This window comes from Hyla sarda, chromosome 1 (assembly GCF_029499605.1).
Source record: "Hyla sarda isolate aHylSar1 chromosome 1, aHylSar1.hap1, whole genome shotgun sequence".
In the NCBI taxonomy this organism is placed as follows: domain Eukaryota; kingdom Metazoa; phylum Chordata; class Amphibia; order Anura; family Hylidae; genus Hyla; species Hyla sarda.
This window is the reverse complement of record NC_079189.1, coordinates 604,872,439-604,887,276: the sequence shown is the minus strand read 5'-3', so window position 1 is coordinate 604,887,276 and position 14,838 is coordinate 604,872,439. Positions and strand designations below refer to the sequence as shown.

Here is a 14,838-nt window from a genome sequence, read left to right as displayed (position 1 = left end):
AATTTGTTCAGCTTTCAGGTGCTCCGGTGGCTGGAGACTCTTTCCTAGGACTGTATCCACCTTTTCCAGCCCACCGGAGCACCTGAAAGCTGAAAAAATTCACGCAGGATAAGTCATCAACTGCCGAGCCGAGAAGTTTGTGACGAATCGAATTTACTGTAAGTTCGCTCATCTCTAGTCAAAACGTTTTGGAAACTCATACGTTGGTCTCTGATTTTCCTGGTTTGCCTGTGGTATCTTTCTATAACAATAGTGTTTGGTTGCATTAAAGGGGTTATCCAGGAATCGAAAAACACAGCTCCATTCTTTCAAAAACAGTTCCCCGTCTGTCTCCAGGTTTGGGTGTGGTTCTGCAGCCCAGTTCCATTGATGTGAATGGAGTCAAGTTATAATTCCACACCCAACCTGGAGACTGACAAGGAGTGGTTTTTGAAAGAAATTAGCTCTGTTTTTCGATTCTTGGATAACCCCTTTAAGTCCTTGTTTTACTTATCCACTGCATTATTACATGGTATTTGTGCCTACACTTTGGTTTGTTCTATTGCAGTGATGATATAAATGTCACCGATTGTATGTTTATAATGTCTCTAGTATCTTGTTGCTGTGCACCATTTATTCTATTGTTATTTGTGTAAGGTTTATATCACGGCCAAGATGCACCTTTCTATGTGGGTGTATGATGGCCGCTTTTAAAATATTTTTATATAGTATTTGACCTAATAAAGATGAATTCTTGTACTAATTTTGGTATTGCTTAGTGTAATCTTTTGGGGTAGTTGTCATGTCTGGGGTACGGAACAGTGCTCTCCCTACCTGAGCAATCTGCCCTAAACTGTTTCTGCCCCTACACTGGACTAAGTAAATGGGGCGTCAAGGAAAGTCAGACAGGCCAGGTGAGCAGATTACGTATAAAAATAAAATAAAAATCAGAAGTCAGGTTGATGTCGGTAGTTTTAACAGCACATCATAACTAAATTAGGAATTATGAAATATAGTTATACAAAAAAAAAATACGAAAAAAAAAATCAAAATTATGACCTGGTAAAAATGTTAAAGAGGTATTCTGCCCATAGACATCTTTGGATAGGGAATAAGATGTCTGATTGCGCCCCCTCCATTCATGTCTATGGGAGGGGGCGTGACATCTGTCACGAGCCCTTCCATAGACATAAATGGGGGGGGGGGGTGACGTTGTGTCACAAGGGAGCGTAGCCGGACGTCCTTTCTCCAGTCCCGGAAAGCCAGCGCTTCCAAGACTGGAGCGCAGAATGCCGGCTGCTGCACAGAGATCCCTGGGACCCCCGCGATCAGACTATGGAGATTTCTTCTAAGGGAATTTCTATGGGTGGAATACCCCTTTAAAGTGGTGCTGGCGCCGGCAGCTCGTGGCGTGGTAGCTCCGCCCCTCATAGCGTCACATCCTGCCCCCTCAATGCAAGTCTATGGGAGGGGGCGTGACAGCCGTCACGCCCCCTCCCATAGACTTGCATTGAGGGGGCGGGGCGTGACGTAATAAGAGGGCAGAGCTATCACACCACTGGCTCCAGCATTAATAAAATAATACACAAGTATTATAAAAAAAAATATGCAAATTTATTGGTTATAAGTAATAAACATAAATGAATAAACATAATGAGATATATACTCATATATAAAGATATGAGTATATATCAAGACAGTAATAAAGCATTACCAGAAGTCAGCAACTATATCACAATATAACATCAGTTACTAGGTTAGTTCAGATATCGTACATATAGAAGATATATTACTCTGGAAGAGAACCTCATGATATCAAAATGGGCGACATCTAATTTACATTTATGAATACGGAGGAGATAAAAAATAAATTTCTCCGCCCCCTTCGAACCAACTACACCAAACCCCTGGGCCGTAGACTGACATAAAAAATACCCCTCTTGTTCCTACCCCTTAAATAGAACTTTTATTGAACTCTTTTAAAAGTAATCATACCCTAAAGAACAAAATAAAACCCATACTGTGAAAGAGTATCTGTAATGTACCGTATTTATCGGCGTATAACACGCACTTTTTAGGCTAAAATTTTTAGCCTAAAGTCTATGTGCGTGTTATACGCCGATACACCCCCAGGAAAGGCAGGGGGAGAGAGGCCGTCGCTGCCCGCTTCTCTCCCCCTGCCTTTCCTGGGGTCTAGAGCGCTGCTGTCGGCCCTTCTCTCCCCCTGGCTATCGGTGCCGCTGCCTGTTCTGTCCCCCTGACTATCGGTGCCGGCGCCCCATTGCCGGCGCCGATAGCCAGGGGGAGAGAAGGGGCAGCGGCACCCATTGCCGGCGCCGCTGCCCCCGTTGCCTCCCCCCATCCCCGGTGGCATAATTACCTGTTGCCGGGGTCGGGTCCGCGCTGCTTCAGGCCTCCGGTGTGCGTCCCCTGCGTCGTTGCTATGCGCTGCACGGTGCGGCAATGGGTGCCGCTGCCCCTTCTCTCCCCCTGGCTGTCGGCACCGCTTCTCTCCCCCTGGCTATCGCCGCCGGCAATGGGGCGCCGGCACCGATAGTCAGGGGGACAGAACGGGCAGCGGCGGCGATAGCCAGGGGGTGAGAAGGGCCGGCAGCAGGGCTCTAGACCCCAGGAAAGGCAGGGGGAGAGAAGCGGGCAGCGACGGCCTCTCTCCCCCTGCCTTTCCTGGGGGTGTATCGGGGTATACACACGCGCGCACACACACACCCTCATTTTACCATGGATATTTGGGTAAAAAACTTTTTTTACCCAAATATCCTTGGTAAAATGAGGGTGCGTGTTATAGGCCGGTGCGTGGTATACCCCGATAAATACGGTAACACATGAGATACCGTAGAGGCCTGTGGAAAATGAAAGAAGCAATCTGATTGGTTGCTATGGGCAACTGCACCACTCTTCCTCTGCACAGGTTTTGATAAATCTTACCCTTGGCGTTTAGAAACGTGTCCTGTGGCTGTGTCAAGGAAGATCCCAGAGCTACCCCCAGGGTGAAATCATTACAATATAATACTACCTACTGGAACCTACTGTTCCAAAGATCTGTCAAACGCCAGTGGGGTGTAAATGCTCACTGCACCCCTTATTAAATTCTGTGAGGGGTGTAGTTTCCAAAATGGGGTCACATGTGTGTGGGGTCCACTGTTTTGACACCACGGGGGGCTTTGTAAACTCACATGGCCCGTGACTTCTATTCCAAAGAAAGTCTCTCTCCAAAAGCTAAATGGCGCTCCTCCTCTTCTGAGCATTGTAGTTTGCCCGCAAACGACTTTACATCCACACATGGGGTATTTCTCAGAAGAAATGGGGTTACAAATTTTGGGGGGCATTTTCTCCTATTTCCCCTTGTAAAAATGTTAAATTTGAGGAAAAAATGAATTTTAGTGAAAAAAAAAAATTTCCATTTACACATCTGACTTTAACGAAAAGCCGTCGAACATCTGTGGGGTGTTAAGGCTCACTGGACCCCTTGTTACTTGCCTTGAGGGGTGTAGTTTCCAAAATAGCATGCCATGTGTTTTTTTTTTTTGTTTTTTTTGCTGTTCTGGCACCATAGGGGCTTCCTAAATGCGACATGCCCTCCCAAAAACCATTTCAGCAAAATTCACTCTCCAAAATCCCATTGTCGCTCCTTCCCTTCTGAGCCCTCTACTGCGCCCGCCGAACACTTGACATACACATGAGGTATTTCCTTACTCAAGAGAAATTGGGTTACACATTTTGGGGGGATTTCTCTCCTTTTACCCCTTGTAAAAATTAAATAAATTGCTCTACAATAACATAAGAGTGTAAAAAATGAAGATTTTTAACTTTCTCTCACTTTTCTGCTATTCCTGTTAAACACCTATAGGGTTAACGCATTTTCTGAATGTCATTTTGAATACTTTGAGGGGTGCAGTTCCTATAATGGGGTCATTTATAGGGTATTTCTCACAAAAGTCCCTCAAATTCACTTTTTGTAAAAAAAAATTGATGCTGGACTTTGAAGCCCTCTGATGTCTTCCAAAAGTAAAAACATCTCAACTTTATGATGCAAATATAAAGTAAACATATTGTATATGTGAATCAATATATCATTTATTTGGAATATCCATTTTCCTTACAAGCAGAGAGTTACAAAGTTAGAAAAATACAAAATTTCCTAAATACACATGATTTTTCACAAGAAAGGATGCAAGAAACAACGAAAATGTATCAGTATGTTAAGGTAGAATATGTCACGAAAAAACTGTCTCTGAATCAGAATAAAAGGTAAAAGCATCGGAGTATTAATGCATAAAGTGACAGTGCTCAGAACTAGAGATGAGCGAACTTACAGTAAATTCGATTCGTCACGAACTTCTCGGCTCGGCAGTCGATGACTTTTCCTGTATAAATGAGTTCAGCTTACAGGTGCTCTCGTGGGCTGGAAAAGGTGGATACAGTCCTAGGAGACTCTTTCCTAGGAGACCTTTTCCAGCTCACCGGAGCACCGGAAAGCTGAACTAATTTATGCAGGAAACGTTATCAACTGCCGAGCTGAGAAGTTCGTGACGAATCGAATTTACTGTAAGTTCGCTCATCTCTACTCAGAACTGCAAAAAAGGGCTGCGTCCTTAAATAGGCACTATCATCAGATATAAAAACTTTTGATATGTTGTAAACCAACGTATAACCAATAGGTTCTGCAATGGCTTTCATTAGAAAATTTTCAGTATTTCATACTGAAAAATCCAGTCAAAGAACTGCCCACCCTGCCTGCTGGAATGCATTTACTGTTTCTGTCTACACTGCTTCATCCTGGACTTCGAGACGTTTTGGAGGGGGGGGGGGGGGGGGAGGGGCTGTACACACTGCAGAGACTCATGTGAAGGGGAGGGGCAGGAAGACTGCTGCCTGAATCTCACACAGCAGACAGCAGTGAGAGAGGCAGAAACATGCATTGCAGATGAGAAAGTAAGTGTCCCTGCATGTATGTGTGTGTGTGTATATATATATATATATATATATATATATATATGTATATATATATGTGTATATCAGTGTGTCTATCTAATGTGTATGTGTAAGAATATATGAAGCCTGTGTGTGTGTAATAAAGGGGACTACCTCCAGCTGTTGCAAAACTACAGCTCCCAGCATGCCCACACATCATTTGGCTGTGCAGGCATGCTGGGAGTTTTAGTTTTGCAACAGCTGGAGGCACCCTGGTTGGGAAGCACTGGACTGAGGAGAGGGAGGGGGAGTGGCTATCACAGTGAGTACCTGCCCCCCTGCTTCTGGGGGATAAAATTAAGGTATTTCAGAAATAAAGCTAATTCTGAGAGAAATGTAGGTCACAGACACATACAAAGTACATGTACATGATCGGGATGAGATACTGAGCAACATATAACAGTTTTGTTTTTTTGAGTGATCTGACAGGCACGCTTTAAGGTGAAAACGGGCTGAGTCCCTAAGGGGTTAAACATAAAAAAAAACTTACAATGCACTGTTCCTAATTATTACGCACGATAGGTTTGAAAACACTTTATAGGTTGTAAAGAACTGAAAATTGTCATTTGTTGTATTTGCAGCATATTTACTGAAATCAAAATTTCAATCAAACTTTAACTTTTTAAACGTTTTAACAGGTCACGTTACATTTTAACATAGGACCCCTTATTTGATAGCAGCTTCACAAGTCTTGGATCCATTGAACTTGTGAGTTTTTGGAAAGTTTCTGCTTGAATTTGTTTGCAAGATGTCAGAGCTGCTGTTTGGATGTAAACTGCCACCCACCCTCATAGATGTTTTACTTGAGGATGCTCCAAAGGTTCTATATAGGATTGAGGTCAGGGGAGGATGGAGGCCACACCATGACTCTTTTTATCCCCTTAGCAGCCGTTGATGCAGAGGTATTCTTTGCAGCATGAAGATGATTTTATTACAGAAAGCAGAGTTCTTCTTTCTGTACCAGGGAAGAAAAGGGTCAGTCAGAAACTCCACATACTTTGCAGAGGTCATCTTTAGACCTTCGGGTACCCTAAAGGGGCCGACCAGCTCTCTTCCCATGATTCCGGCCCAAAACCTGACTCCATCACCGCCTTGCTGAAACAGGATGGCTGTCCACCAACCATCCATCTGGACCATCCAGGGTGGCACAGAACTCATCAGTGAACAGGACTGTTTGAAAATTAGTCTTTGTATTTTTCTGCCCAATGCATCCGTTTCTGCTTGTGAGCATTGGTTAGTGGTGGCCGAATAGGGTTATGCACAGTTGAAAAACTCTGGAGGACTCTACCCCTTTAATGTCCATTGGACTCCAGAGGCACCAGCAGCTTCAAATATCTGTTTGCTGCTATGTAATGGTATTTTAGCAGCTACTCTCTTCATCTGATGCATGGATTTGGCAGAAATCATCCTCAATGTGCCTTTATCTGCACTAATCTGTCTGAATCAGCCACAAATCTCATGTGCGATGATGACGTGATTATGATAAGTTTGAAATATCTAATGTTTTTATATCTCGTCCAAGGCATTATTACAGGTGTCAGAGATTGCTTTCAATGAACAAAAGAGTCTGAGACACAATTTATCCATGAGTTACATCGAAAAACTAAATATTTAATCTTTGTGACACTTAAATAGACCTTGCATAATAATTTGAAACAGGGTGTACAGCTCTACTGTGTACACATACAGCTCAGCTACATGTACATTACACATATACAGCTCTACTGTGTACACATACAGCTCAGCTACATGCACATTACACATATACAGGTCTACTGTGTACACATACAGCTCAGCTACATGTACATTACACATATACAGCACTACTGTGTACACATACAGCTCAGCTACATGCACATTACACATATACAGCTCTACTGTGTACACATACAGCTCAGCTACATGTACATTACACATATACAGCTCTACTGTGTACACATACAGCTCAGCTACATGTACATTACACATATACAGCTCTACTGTGTACACATACAGCTCAGCTACATGCACATTACACATATACAGCTCTACTGTGTACACATACAGCTCAGCTACATGCACATTACACATATACAGGTCTACTGTGTACACATACAGCTCAGCTACATGCACATTACACATATACAGGTCTACTGTGTACACATACAGCTCAGCTACATGTACATTACACATATACAGCACTACTGTGTACACATACAGCTCAGCTACATGCACATTACACATACAGCTCTACTGTGTACACATACAGCTCAGCTACATGTACATTACACATATACAGCTCAGCTACATGCACATTACACATATACAGCTCTACTGTGTACACATACAGCTCAGCTACATGCACATTACACATATACAGCTCTACTGTGTACACATACAGCTCACCTACATGCACATTACACATACAGCTCTACTGTGTACACATACAGCTCAGCTACATGTACATTACACATATACAGCTCAGCTACATGCACATTACACATACAGCTCTACTGTGTACACATACAGCTCAGCTACATGTACATTACACATATACAGCTCTACTGTGTACACATACAGCTCAGCTACATGCACATTACACATATACAGCTCTACTGTGTACACATACAGCTCAGCTACATGTACATTACACATATACAGCTCTACTGTGTACACATACAGCTCAGCTACATGCACATTACACATATACAGCTCTACTGTGTACACATCCAGCTCAGCTACATGTACATTACACATATACAGCTCTACTGTGTACACATCCAGCTCAACTACATGTACATTACACATATACAGCTCTACTGTGTACACATACAGCTCAGCTACATGCACATTACACATATACAGCTCTACTGTGTACACATACAGCTCAGCTACATGCACATTACACACATACAGCTCTACTGTGTACACATACAGCTCAGCTACATGTACATTACACATATACAGCACTACTGTGTACACATACAGCTCAGCTACATGCACATTACACATATACAGCTCTACTGTGTACACATACAGCTCAGCTACATGTACATTACACATATACAGCTCTACTGTGTACACATACAGCTCAGCTACATGTACATTACACATATACAGCTCTACTGTGTACACATACAGCTCAGCTACATGCACATTACACATATACAGCTCTACTGTGTACACATACAGCTCAGCTACATGCACATTACACATATACAGGTCTACTGTGTACACATACAGCTCAGCTACATGCACATTACACATATACAGGTCTACTGTGTACACATACAGCTCAGCTACATGTACATTACACATATACAGCACTACTGTGTACACATACAGCTCAGCTACATGCACATTACACATACAGCTCTACTGTGTACACATACAGCTCAGCTACATGTACATTACACATATACAGCTCAGCTACATGCACATTACACATATACAGCTCTACTGTGTACACATACAGCTCAGCTACATGCACATTACACATATACAGCTCTACTGTGTACACATACAGCTCACCTACATGCACATTACACATACAGCTCTACTGTGTACACATACAGCTCAGCTACATGTACATTACACATATACAGCTCAGCTACATGCACATTACACATACAGCTCTACTGTGTACACATACAGCTCAGCTACATGTACATTACACATATACAGCTCTACTGTGTACACATACAGCTCAGCTACATGCACATTACACATATACAGCTCTACTGTGTACACATACAGCTCAGCTACATGTACATTACACATATACAGCTCTACTGTGTACACATACAGCTCAGCTACATGCACATTACACATATACAGCTCTACTGTGTACACATCCAGCTCAGCTACATGTACATTACACATATACAGCTCTACTGTGTACACATCCAGCTCAACTACATGTACATTACACATATACAGCTCTACTGTGTACACATACAGCTCAGCTACATGCACATTACACATATACAGCTCTACTGTGTACACATACAGCTCAGCTACATGCACATTACACACATACAGCTCTACTGTGTACACATACAGCTCAGCTACATGCACATTACACATATACAGCTCTACTGTGTACAAATACAGCTCAGCTACATGCACATTACACATATACAGCTCTACTGTGTACACATACAGCTCAGCTACATGCACATTACACACATACAGCTCTACTGTGTACACATACAGCTCAGCTACATGTACATTACACATATACAGCTCTACTGTGTACACATACAGCTCAGCTACATGCACATTACACATATACAGCTCTACTGTGTACACATACAGCTCAGCTACATGCACATTACACACATACAGCTCTACTGTGTACACATACAGCTCAGCTACATGCACATTACACACATACAGCACTACTGTGTACACATACAGCTCAGCTACATGCACATTACACACATACAGCTCTACTGTGTACACATACAGCTCAGCTGCATGCACATTACACACATACAGCTCTACTGTGTACACATACAGCTCAGCTACATGCACATTACACACATACAGCACTACTGTGTACACATACAGCTCAGCTACATGCACATTACACACATACAGCTCTACTGTGTACACATACAGCTCAGCTACATGCACATTACACATATACAGCTCTACTGTGTACACATACAGCTCAGCTACATGCACATTACACATATACAGCTCTACTGTGTACACATACAGCTCAGCTACATGCACATTACACATATACATCTCTACTGTGTACACATACAGCTCAGCTACATGCACATTACACACAGCTCTACTGTGTACTCATACAGCTCAGCTACATGTACATTACACATATACAGCACTACTGTGTACACATACAGCTCAGCTACATGTACATTACACATATACAGCTCTACTGTGTACACATACAGCTCAGCTACATGCACATTACACATATACAGCTCTACTGTGTACACATACAGCTCAGCTACATGCACATTACACATATACAGCTCTACTGTGTACACATACAGCTCAGCTACATGCACATTACACATATACAGCTCTACTGTGTACACATACAGCTCAGCTACATGCACATTACACATATACAGCTCTACTGTGTACACATACAGCTCAGCTACATGTACATTACACATATACAGCTCTACTGTGTACACATACAGCTCAGCTACATGCACATTACACATATACAGCTCTACTGTGTACACATACAGCTCAGCTACATGTACATTACACATATACAGCTCTATTGTGTACACATACAGCTCAGCTACATGTACATTACACACATACAGCTCTACTGTGTACACATACAGCTCAGCTACATGTACATTACACATATACAGCTCTACTGTGTACACATACAGCTCAGCTACATTACACATATACAGCTCTACTGTGTACACATACAGCTCAGCTACATGCACATTACACATATACAGCACTACTGTGTACACATACAGCTAAGCTACATGTACATTACACATATACAGCTCTACTGTGTACACATACAGCTCAGCTACATGTACATTACACATATACAGCTCTACTGTGTACACATACAGCTCAGCTACATGCACATTACGCATATACAGCTCTACTGTGTACACATACAGCTAAGCTACATGTACATTACACATATACAGCTCTACTTTGTACACATACAGCTCAGCTACATGCACATTACACATATACAGCACTACTGTGTACACATACAGCTAAGCTACATGTACATTACACACATACAGCTCTACTGTGTACACATACAGCTCAGCTACATGTACATTACACATATACAGCTCTACTGTGTACACATACAGCTCAGCTACATGTACATTACACATATACAGCTCTACTGTGTACACATACAGCTCAGCTACATGCACATTACGCATATACAGCTCTACTGTGTACACATACAGCTAAGCTACATGTACATTACACATATACAGCTCTACTTTGTACACATACAGCTCAGCTACATGCACATTACACACATACAGCTCTACTGTGTACACATACAGCTCAGCTACATGTACATTACACACATACAGCTCTACTGTGTACACATACAGCTCAGCTACATGTACATTACACATATACAGCTCTACTGTGTACACATACAGCTCAGCTACATGTACATTACACATATACAGCTCTACTGTGTACACACAGCTCAGCTACATGTACATTACACATATACAGCTCTACTGTGTACACATACAGCTCAGCTACATGTACATTACACATATACAGCTCTACTGTGTACACATACAGCTCAGCTACATGTAAATTACACATATACAGCTCTACTGTGTACACATACAGCTCAGCTACATGTACATTACACATATACAACTCTACTGTGTACACATACAGCTCAGCTACATGTACATTACACATATACAGCTCTACTGTGTACACATACAGCTCAGCTACATGCACATTACACATATACAGCTCTACTGTGTACACATACAGCTCAGCTACATGTACATTACACATATACAGCTCAGCTACATGCACATTACACATATACAGCTCTACTGTGTACACATACAGCTCAGCTACATGCACATTACACATATACAGCTCTACTGTGTACACATACAGCTCAGCTACATGCACATTACACATACAGCTCTACTGTGTACACATACAGCTCAGCTACATGTACATTACACATATACAGCTCAGCTACATGCACATTACACATACAGCTCTACTGTGTACACATACAGCTCAGCTACATGTACATTACACATATACAGCTCTACTGTGTACACATACAGCTCAGCTACATGTACATTACACATATACAGCTCTACTGTGTACACATCCAGCTCAACTACATGTACATTACACATATACAGCTCTACTGTGTACACATACAGCTCAGCTACATGTACATTACACATATACAGCTCTACTGTATACACATACAGCTCAGCTACATGTACATTACACATATACAGCTCTACTGTGTACACATACAGCTCAGCTACATGTACATTACACATATACAGCTCTACTGTGTACACATACAGCTCAGCTACATGTACATTACACATATACAGCTCTACTGTGTACACATACAGCTCAGCTACATGCACATTACACATATACAGCTCTACTGTGTACACATACAGCTCAGCTACATGCACATTACATATATACAGCTCTACTGTGTACACATACAGCTCAGCTACATGCACATTACACACAGCTCTGCTGCAGACATATATAACACACACATACACAGCTCTGCACCACGCACATCACACACACACAGCTCTGCTGCATACACATAACTTCAGCTCATCCAGCAGCGATCACAACCAGCACAGCAGAGTCCTGCATACACTGAGCAGATGAGCCTAGAGCAGCAGCCCCTGATCATGTGACTCCTCCTCCTCCATGTGACTGATCACATGACTGTGACATCATCGCAGGTCCTGGTACGATAAGGAAACCACACGGCTCCTCTACAGATACAGGTATGTGTGTGATTACTGGGGATGTTATAGATCAGGAATACATGGACGCTCTCTTCTCTATACAGCGCCGCCCATGTCCTCAGGTCATTTGATGTATTACCCCTCAGCTCCATTGAAGTGAATACGGTTCAGGTTCATTATCTCACAATAGATGATTTAACTCTTTCGCTGTGATCACCAAGTACAGAATTGGTTTACTTTGGGGGGCGCCATCATACCGAACAACCTGTCTGCATTCGGCTCTATCCATGGGAATTAACAAGATAATAGTTCCCTTATTTCTTACCAGCAGCGCACATGGGGGAGATTTATCAAAACCTGTCCAGAGGAAACGTTGCTGAGTTGCCCATAGCAACCAATCAGATCACTACTTTCATTTTGCAGATGCCTTGTTAAAAAAGAAAGTAGTGATCTGATTGGTTGCTATGGGCAACTCAGCAACGTTTCTTCTGGACAGGTTTTGATAAATCTCCTCCATGGGGTATATCACACCCTGCGAACTGTTAGGGCTGATGGAAGTTTAACCCCTTGAGGACACGGCCCGTTTTTGTATCTTCGTTTTTTCCTCTTCGCCTTCTAAGAGCCATTACTCTTTTATGTTTCCATCCACAGACCCATATGAGGCTTGTTGTTGTTTTTTGCGCGACCAATTGTACTTTGTAATGACACGGCTCATTTTGCCATATAATGTACAACAAAACCCACAAAATATTATTTGAGTGGGAAAATTGAAAAGAAAACCACAATTTTTTGCAAATTTTTATTTTTAGGCAATGTACCATACGGAATCAATCACATTATGTCTTCATAGTTCGGACATTTACGCAGGCGTCGATACCAAATATGTTCAGTTTAAAAAATAAAAATTACTTTTTTTTCCAACTTTTTGGAATAAAATGGGAAAAAGGGACAATTTAACTGTTTTGGTGGAGGGACTTATTCACTTTTTTTTACATTTATTTTACACTTTTTATGTCCACACGGAGGACAATTTATAGCAATCATCAGATTGCTCATACTATTCAGTGCTATACACAGACATAGCACTGATAAGTATAATCGACTATTTACTTCTCTGGTCTGCTAGAAGACCCTGTGAGAGCAACCGGAGGCAAGTAAGAAAAGTGGCTGAATGATCCCTGCAGTTGTGCCACGGTTGATCAGATCAACCATCAAAGCTGCTGCAGATGCTGTGATCAGTATTGATTAATGGTTAATGGCGGACATCAGCACGATCGCTTCTTAAAGCAGCCGGGTGAATGAAGAGAGCACAGCTCCTGCTCTCTCTTAATGTTCAGGACATAAATGTACATCCTGGTGCATTAGGTACCTGGACATACATTTACGTCCATTGTCGTTAAGCAGTTAATGACATAAATAAGAATACACACAAAACACGCCTCCCCCACTCCTTATAAAGAGAGAGATCACCCTCAAGCCGATGTGTTTTTTCCTGTCCTTCTGTACAGTAGGACTGATGGCGATCTCCCACTTCTGTGCAGACCCTTCTCTCCACTTATTTGTCTTTTGCTGCTGTTTTTCCCTGTTTCTTATATAAACTATTTTCCAGGTGTATTTTTACGGTGCCTGGTGCTTGCACTCACATCTGCGGATCTTTTCATGCTGTGCGATGTCTGCTGGGGGTCACCATCTTTCCGGTGTTTTAACCTCTTAAAGGGGTACTCCGCAGCTCAGCGTTTGGAACAAAATGTTCCGAATGCTTAGTGCCGACGCCTGGAGCTCGTGACGACATAGCCCCGCCCACTCATTATGTCACGTCCCGCCCCCTCAATGCAAGTCTATGGGAGGGGGCGTGACAGCTGTTTTTGCACCATTTTGTAACTTTTGGGGGCTTCCGTTTCTACATAGTAAATTTTTCGGTAAAAATGATACCTTCTCTTTATTCTGTAGGTCCATACGGTTAAAATGATCCCCTACTTATATAGGTTTGATTTTGTCGCACTTCTGAAAAAAATCATAACTACATGCAGGAAAATGTATACGTTTAAAATTGTCATCTTCTGACCCCTATAACTTTTTTATTTCTCCATGTACACGATCTTAAATTTTTAGCGGTATCATTTTTATATTGATCAGACTTTTTGATCGCTTTTTATTCATTTTTTCATGATATAAAAAGTGACCAAAAATATGCTATTTTGGACTTTAGAATTTTTTTACGCGTACTCCATTGACCGTGCGGCTTAATTATCGATATATGTTTATAATTTGAACGCGGCGATACCACATATGTTTATTTTAATTTACACAGTTTTTTTATAATGGGAAAACGGGGGTGATTCAAACTTTTATTAGGGATGGGGTTAAACGATCTTTATTACCTTTTTTTTTCTTTCCACTTTTTTTTGAAATG

General features: G+C 41.9%; 1 protein-coding gene across 1 annotated transcript in view; it reads right to left on the bottom strand.

Annotated features, from left to right (window-relative positions):
• Positions 1 to 14,838, bottom strand: part of LOC130296555 (oocyte zinc finger protein XlCOF6-like) — a 121,419-nt gene that overhangs the window by 57,305 nt on the left and 49,276 nt on the right. The window lies entirely within an intron of this gene.